The sequence below is a fragment of the Phyllobates terribilis genome, unplaced genomic scaffold, assembly GCF_046119375.1.
Source record: "Phyllobates terribilis strain yellow unplaced genomic scaffold, ASM4611937v1 Scaffold_4__5_contigs__length_816908805, whole genome shotgun sequence".
NCBI lineage: Eukaryota > Metazoa > Chordata > Amphibia > Anura > Dendrobatidae > Phyllobates > Phyllobates terribilis.
In genome coordinates, this window is record NW_027362764.1 from 252,079,265 (window position 1) to 252,088,658 (window position 9,394).

Sequence of the window (9,394 nt, forward strand, 5' to 3'; positions counted from 1 at the left end):
ATACAGAATAATGTACACCCTGTCCTAGGAGCTTACAATCTAATATACAATATACAGGCTGCTCCTGAGAGCATACAGCATAATGTACACTCTGTCCTAGGAGCTATAATCTAATATACAATATACAGGCTGCTCCTGGGGACATACAGAATAATGTACACCCTGTCCTAGGAGCTTACAATCTAATATATAATATACATGCTGCTCCTGAGGGCATACAGAATAATGTACACGGTGTCCTAGGAGCTTACAATCTAATATATAATATACAGGCTGCTCCTGAGGGCATGCAAAATAATGTACACCCTGTCCTAGGAGCTTACAACCTAATATATAATATACAGGCTGCTCCGGAGGGCATGCAGGATAATGTACACCCTGTCCTAGGAGCTTACAATCTAATATACACTAGAAAGGCTGCTCCTGAGGGCATGCAGAATAATGCACACCCTGTCCTAGGAGCTTACAATCTAATATACAATATACAGGCTGCTCCTGAGGGCATACAGAATAATGTACTCCCTGTCCTAGGAGCTTACAATCTAATATACAGTATACAAGCTGCTCCTGAGGGCATGCAGAATAATGCACACCCTGTCCTAGGAGCTTACAATCTAATATTTAATATACAGGCTGCTCCTGAGAGCATACAGAATAATGTACACTCTGTCCTAGGAGCTTACAATCTAATATACAATATACATGCTGCTACTGAGAGCATATAGAATAATGTACACCCTGTCCTAGGAGCTTACAATCTAATATATAATATACATGCAGCTCCTGAGAGCATACAGAATAATGTACACGTGTACTATGAGCTTACAATCTAATGTATAATTTACATGCAGCTCCTGTGAGCATACAGAATAATGTACACCTTGTCCTAGGAGCTTACACTCTAATATATAATATACAGGCTGTTCCTGAGAGCATACAGAATAATGTACACCCTGTCCTAGTCGCTTACAATCTAATATATAATATACAGGCTGCTCCTGAGGACATACAGAATAATGTACACCCTATCCTACGAGCTTACAATCTAATATACACTATACAGACTGCTCCTGCGGGCATGCAGAATAATGTACACCCTGTCCTAGGAGCTTACAATCTAATATATAAAATACAGGCTGCTCCTGAGGTTATACAGAATAATCTACATCCTGTCCTAGGAGCTTACAATCTAATATACGCTATACAGACAGCTCCTGAGGGCATACAGAATAATGTACACTCTGTCCTAGGAGCTTACAATCTAATATATGCTATACAGACAGCTCCTGAGGGCATAGAGAATAATGCACACCCTGTCCTAGGAGCTTACAATCTAATATACAATATAAAGGCTGCTCCTGAGGGCATACAGAATAATGTACACCCTGTCCTATGAGCTTACAATCTAATTTACAATATACAGGCTGCTCCTGAGAGCATACAGAATAATGTACACCCTGTTTTAGGAGCTTACAATCTAATATACAATATACAGGCTGCTCCTGAGGGCATGCAGAATAATGTACTCCCTGTCCTAGGAGCTTACAATCTAATATACAATATACAAGCTGCTCCTGAGGGCATGCAGAATAATGGACACCCTGTCCTAGGAGCTTACAATCTAATATACAATATACAGGCTGCTCCTGAGAGCATACAGAATAATGTACACCCTGTTTTAGAAGCTTACAATCTATTATACAATACACAGGCTGCTCCTGAGTGCATGCAGAATAATGTACTCCCTATCCTAGGAGCTTACAATCTAATATACAATATACAGGCTGCTCCTGAGGGCATATAGAATAATGTACACCCTGTCCTAGGAACTTACAATCTAATATTCAATATACAGGCTGCCCCTCAGAGCATACAGAATAATGTACACTCTGTCCTAGGAGCTTACAATCTAATATACAATATACAGGCTGCTCCTGAGGGCATACAGAATAATGTACTCCCTGTCCTAGGAGCTTACAATCTAATATACACTATACAAGCTGCTCCTGAGGGCATGCAGAATAATGCACACCCTGTCCTAGGAGCTTACAATCTAATATTTAATATACAGGCTGCTCCTGAGAGCATACAGAATAATGTACACTCTGTCCTAGGAGCTTACAATCTAATATACAATATACATGCTGCTCCTGAGGGCATGCAGAATAATGTACTCCCTGTCCTAGGAGCTATAATCTAATATATAATATACAGGCTGCTCCTGAGGGCATACAGAATAATGTACACCCTGTCCTAGGAGCCTACAATCTAATATACAATATACAGGCTGCTCCTGAGAGCATACAGAATAATGTACACTCTGTCCTAGTAGCTTACAATCTAATATACAATATATATGCTGCTCCTGAGGGCATGCAGAATAATGTACTCCCTGTCCTAGGAGCTATAATCTAATATACAATATACAGGCTGCTCCTTGGGACATACAGAAAAATGTATACCCTGTCATAGGAGCTTACAATCTAATATATAATATACATGCTGCTCCTGAGGGCATACAGAATAATGTACACGGTGTCCTAGGAGCTTACAATCTAATATATAATATACAGGCTGCTCCGGAGGGCATGCAGAATACTGTACACCCTGTCCTAGGAGCTTACAATCTAATATATAATATACAGGCTGCTCCTGAGGGCATGCAGAATAATGTACACCCTGTCCTAGGAGCTTACAATCTAATATACACTATAAAGGCTGCTCCGGAGAACATACAGAATAATGTACACCCTGTTTTAGGAGTTTACAATCTAATATAAAATATACAGGCTGCTCCTGAGGGCATACAGAATAATGTACACCCTGTCCTAGGAGCTTACAATCTAATATTCAATATACAGGCTGCTCCTGAGGGCATGCAGAATAATGTACACCCTGCCCTATGAGCTTACAATCTAATAAACAATATACAGGCTGCTCCTGGGAGCATACAGAATAATGTACACCCTGTCCTAGGAGCTTACAATCTAATATACAATATACATGCTGCTCCTGAGGGCATGCAGAATAATGCACACTCTGTCCTAGGAGCTATAATCTAATATACAATATACAGGCTGCTCCTGAGGGCATACAGAATAATGCACACCCTGTCCTAGGAGCTTACAATCTAATATACAATATACAGGCTGCTCCTGAGGGCATGCAGAATAATGTTCTCCCTGTCCTAGGAGCTTATAATCTAATATACAATATGCAGGCTGCTCCTGAGGGCATACAGAATAATGTACACTCTGTCCTAGGAGCTTACAATCTAATATACAATATACAGGCTGCTCCTGAGAGCATACAGAATAATGTACACTCTGTCCTAAGAGCTTACAATCTAATATACGATATACATGCTGCTCCTGAGGGCATGCAGAATAATGTACTCCCTGTCCTAGGAGCTATAATCTAATATACAATATACAGGCTGCTCCTGAGAGCATACAGAATAATGTACACCCTGTCCTAGGAGCTTACAATCTAATATATAATATACATGCAGCTCCTGAGAGCATACAGAATAATGTACACGGTGTACTATGAGCTTACAATCTAATATATAATTTGCATGCAGCTCCTGTGAGCATACAGAATAATGTACAACTTGTCCTAGTCGCTTACAATCTAATATATAATATACAGGTTGCTCCTGAGAGCATAAAGAATAATGTACACCCTGTCCTAGTCGCTTACAATCTAATATATAATATACAGGTTGCTCCTGAGGACATACAGAATAATGTACACCCTATCCTAGGAGCTTACGATCTAATATACGCTATACAGACAGCTCCTGAGGGCATAGAGAATAATGCACACCCTGTCCTAGGAGGTTACAATCTAATATACAATATATAGGCTACTCCTGAGAGCATACAGAATAATGTACACCCTGTTTTAGGAGCTTACAATCTAATATATAATATACAGACTGCTCCTGAGGGCATGCACAATAATGTACTCCCTGTCCTAGGAGCTTACAATCTAATATACAATATACAGGCTGCTCCTGAGAGCATACAGAATAATGTACACCCTGTTTTAGGAGCTTACAATCAAATATATAATATACAAACTGCTCCTGAGGGCATGCACAATAATGTAATCCCTGTCTTAGGAGCTTACAATCTAATATGCAATATACAGGCTGCTCCTGAGGGCAAGCAGAATAATGTACTCCCTGTCCTAGGAGCTTACAGTCTAATATACAATATACAGGCTGCTCCTGAGGGCATACAGAATAATGTACACCCTGTCCTAGGAACTTACAATCTAATATTCAATATACAGGCTGCCCCTCAGAGCATACAGAATAATGTACACTCTGTCCTAGGAGCTTACAATCTAATATACAATATTCATGCTGCTCCTGAGGGCCATACAGAATAATGTACACCCTATCCTAGGAGCTTACAATCTAATATACACAATACAGACTGCTCCTGAGGGCATGCAGAATAATGTACACCCTGTCCTAGGAGCTTACAATCTAATAAACACCATACAGGCTGCTCCTGAGGGCATGCAGAATAATGCACAACCTGTCCTAGGAGCTTACAATCTAATATACAATATACAGGCTGCTCCTGAGGGCATACAGAATAATGTACACTCTGTCCTAGGAGCTTACAATCTAATATACAATATACAGGCTGCTCCTGAGGGCATGCAGAATAATGTTCTCCCTGTCCTAGAAGCTATAATCTAATATACAATATACAGGCTGCTCCTGGGGACATACAGAATAATGTACACCCTGTCCTAGGAGCTTACAATCTAATATATAATATACATGCTGCTCCTGAGGGCATACAGAATAATGTACACGGTGTCCTAGGAGCTTACAATCTAATATATAATATACAGGCTGCTCCTGAGGGCATGCAAAATAATGTACACCCTGTCCTAGGAGCTTACAATCTAATATATAATATACAGGCTGCTCCTGAGGGCATGCAGAATAATGTACACCCTGTCCTAGGAGCTTACAATCTAATATACACTAGAAAGGCTGCTCCTGAGGGCATGCAGAATAATGCACACCCTGTCCTAGGAGCTTACAATCTAATATACAATATACAGGCTGCTCCTGAGGGCATACAGAATAATGTACACTCTGTCCTAGGAGCTTACAATCTAATATACAATATACAGGCTGCTCCTGAGGGCATGCAGAATAATGTTCTCCCTGTCCTAGGAGCTTATAATCTAATATACAATATACAGGCTGCTCCTGAGGGCATACAGAATAATGTACACCCTGTCCTAGGAGCTTACAATCTAATATACAATATACAGGCTGCTCCTGAGAGCATACAGCATAATGTACACTCTGTCCTAGGAGCTATAATCTAATATACAATATACAGGCTGCTCCTGGGGACATACAGAATAATGTACACCCTGTCCTAGGAGCTTACAATCTAATATATAATATACATGCTGCTCCTGAGGGCATACAGAATAATGTACACGGTGTCCTAGGAGCTTACAATCTAATATATAATATACAGGCTGCTCCTGAGGGCATGCAAAATAATGTACACCCTGTCCTAGGAGCTTACAATCTAATATATAATATACAGGCTGCTCCTGAGGGCATGCAGAATAATGTACACCCTGTCCTAGGAGCTTACAATCTAATATACACTAGAAAGGCTGCTCCTGAGGGCATGCAGAATAATGCACACCCTGTCCTAGGAGCTTACAATCTAATATACCATATACAGGCTGCTCCTGAGGGCATACAGAATAATGTACTCCCTGTCCTAGGAGCTTACAATCTAATATACACTATACAAGCTGCTCCTGAGGGCATGCAGAATAATGCACACCCTGTCCTAGGAGCTTACAATCTAATATTCAATATACAGGCTGCTCCTGAGAGCATACAGAATAATGTACACTCTGTCCTAGGAGCTTACAATCTAATATACAATATACATGCTGCTCCTGAGGGCATGCAGAATAATGTACTCCCTGTCCTAGGAGCTATAATCTAATATATAATATACAGGCTGCTCCTGAGGGCATACAGAATAATGTACACCCTGTCCTAGGAGCTTACAATCTAATATACAATATACAGGCTGCTCCTGAGAGCATACAGAATAATGTACACCCTGTTTTAGGAGCTTACAATCTAATATATAATATACAGACTGCTCCTGAGGGCATGCACAATAATGTACTCCCTGTCCTAGGAGCTTACAATCTAATATACAATATACAGGCTGCTCCTGAGAGCATACAGAATCATGTACACCCTGTTTTAGGAGCTTACAATCTAATATATAATATACAAACTGCTCCTGAGGGCATGCACAATAATGTACTCCCTGTCTTAGGAGCTTACAATCTAATATGCAATATACAGGCTGCTCCTGAGGGCAAGCAGAATAATGTACTCCCTGTCCTAGGAGCTTACAGTCTAATATACAATATACAGGCTGCTCCTGAGGGCATACAGAATAATGTACACCCTGTCCTAGGAACTTACAATCTAATATTCAATATACAGGCTGCCCCTCAGAGCATACAGAATAATGTACACTCTGTCCTAGGAGCTTACAATCTAATATACAATATTCATGCTGCTCCTGAGGGCCATACAGAATAATGTACACCCTATCCTAGGAGCTTACAATCTAATATACACAATACAGACTGCTCCTGAGGGCATGCAGAATAATGTACACCCTGTCCTAGGAGCTTACAATCTAATAAACACCATACAGGCTGCTCCTGAGGGCATGCAGAATAATGCACAACCTGTCCTAGGAGCTTACAATCTAATATACAATATACAGGCTGCTCCTGAGGGCATACAGAATAATGTACACTCTGTCCTAGGAGCTTACAATCTAATATACAATATACAGGCTGCTCCTGAGGGCATGCAGAATAATGTTCTCCCTGTCCTAGGAGCTTATAATCTAATATACAATATACAGGCTGCTCCTGAGGGCATACAGAATAATGTACACCCTGTCCTAGGAGCTTACAATCTAATATACAATATACAGGCTGCTCCTGAGAGCATACAGCATAATGTACACTCTGTCCTAGGAGCTATAATCTAATATACAATATACAGGCTGCTCCTGGGGACATACAGAATAATGTACACCCTGTCCTAGGAGCTTACAATCTAATATATAATATACATGCTGCTCCTGAGGGCATACAGAATAATGTACACGGTGTCCTAGGAGCTTACAATCTAATATATAATATACAGGCTGCTCCTGAGGGCATGCAAAATAATGTACACCCTGTCCTAGGAGCTTACAATCTAATATATAATATACAGGCTGCTCCTGAGGGCATGCAGAATAATGTACACCCTGTCCTAGGAGCTTACAATCTAATATACACTAGAAAGGCTGCTCCTGAGGGCATGCAGAATAATGCACACCCTGTCCTAGGAGCTTACAATCTAATATACAATATACAGGCTGCTCCTGAGGGCATACAGAATAATGTACACTCTGTCCTAGGAGCTTACAATCTAATATACAATATACAGGCTGCTCCTGAGGGCATGCAGAATAATGTTCTCCCTGTCATAGGAGCTTATAATCTAATATACAATATACAGGCTGCTCCTGAGGGCATACAGAATAATGTACACCCTGTCCTAGGAGCTTACAATCTAATATACAATATACAGGCTGCTCCTGAGAGCATACAGCATAATGTACACTCTGTCCTAGGAGCTATAATCTAATATACAATATACAGGCTGCTCCTGGGGACATACAGAATAATGTACACCCTGTCCTAGGAGCTTACAATCTAATATATAATATACATGCTGCTCCTGAGGGCATACAGAATAATGTACACGGTGTCCTAGGAGCTTACAATCTAATATATAATATACAGGCTGCTCCTGAGGGCATGCAAAATAATGTACACCCTGTCCTAGGAGCTTACAATCTAATATATAATATACAGGCTGCTCCTGAGGGCATGCAGAATAATGTACACCCTGTCCTAGGAGCTTACAATCTAATATACACTAGAAAGGCTGCTCCTGAGGGCATGCAGAATAATGCACACCCTGTCCTAGGAGCTTACAATCTAATATACCATATACAGGCTGCTCCTGAGGGCATACAGAATAATGTACTCCCTGTCCTAGGAGCTTACAATCTAATATACACTATACAAGCTGCTCCTGAGGTCATGCAGAATAATGCACACCCTGTCCTAGGAGCTTACAATCTAATATTCAATATACAGGCTGCTCCTGAGAGCATACAGAATAATGTACACTCTGTCCTAGGAGCTTACAATCTAATATACAATATACATGCTGCTCCTGAGGGCATGCAGAATAATGTACTCCCTGTCCTAGGAGCTATAATCTAATATATAATATACAGGCTGCTCCTGAGGGCATACAGAATAATGTACACCCTGTCCTAGGAGCTTACAATCTAATATACAATATACAGGCTGCTCCTGAGAGCATATAGAATAATGTACACCCTGTCCTAGGAGCTTACAATCTAATATATAATATACATGCAGCTCCTGAGAGCATACAGAATAATGTACACGGTGTACTATGAGCTTACAATCTAATATATAATTTACATGCAGCTCCTGTGAGAATACAGAATAATGTACACCTTGTCCTAGGAGCTTACACTCTAATATATAATATACAGGCTGCTCCTGAGAGCATACAGAATAATGTACACCCTGTCCTAGTCGCTTACAATCTAATATATAATATACAGGCTGCTCCTGAGGACATACAGAATAATGCACACCCTATCCTACGAGCTTACAATCTAATATACACTATACAGACTGCTCCTGAGGGCATGCAGAATAATGTACACCCTGTCCTAGGAGCTTACAATCTAATATATAATATACAGGCTGCTCCTGAGGTTATACAGAATTATCTACATCCTGTCCTAGGAGCTTACAATCTAATATACGCTATACAGACAGCTCCTGAGGGCATACAGAATAATGTACACTCAGTCCTAGGAGCTTACAATCTAATATACGCTATACAGACAGCTCCTGAGGGCATAGAGAATAATGCACACCCTGTCCTAGGAGCTTACAATCTAATATACAATATACAGGCTGCTCCTGAGGGCATACAGAATAATGTACACCCTGTCCTATGAGCTTACAATCTAATTTACAAAATACAGGCTGCTCCTGAGAGCATACAGAATAATGTACACCCTGTTTTAGGAGCTTACAATCTAATATACAATATAAAGGCTGCTCCTGAGGGCATGCAGAATAATGTACACCCTGTCCTAGGAGCTTACAATCTAATATACAATATACAGGCTGCTCCTGAGAGCATACAGAATAATGTACACCCTGTTTTAGAAGCTTACAATCTATT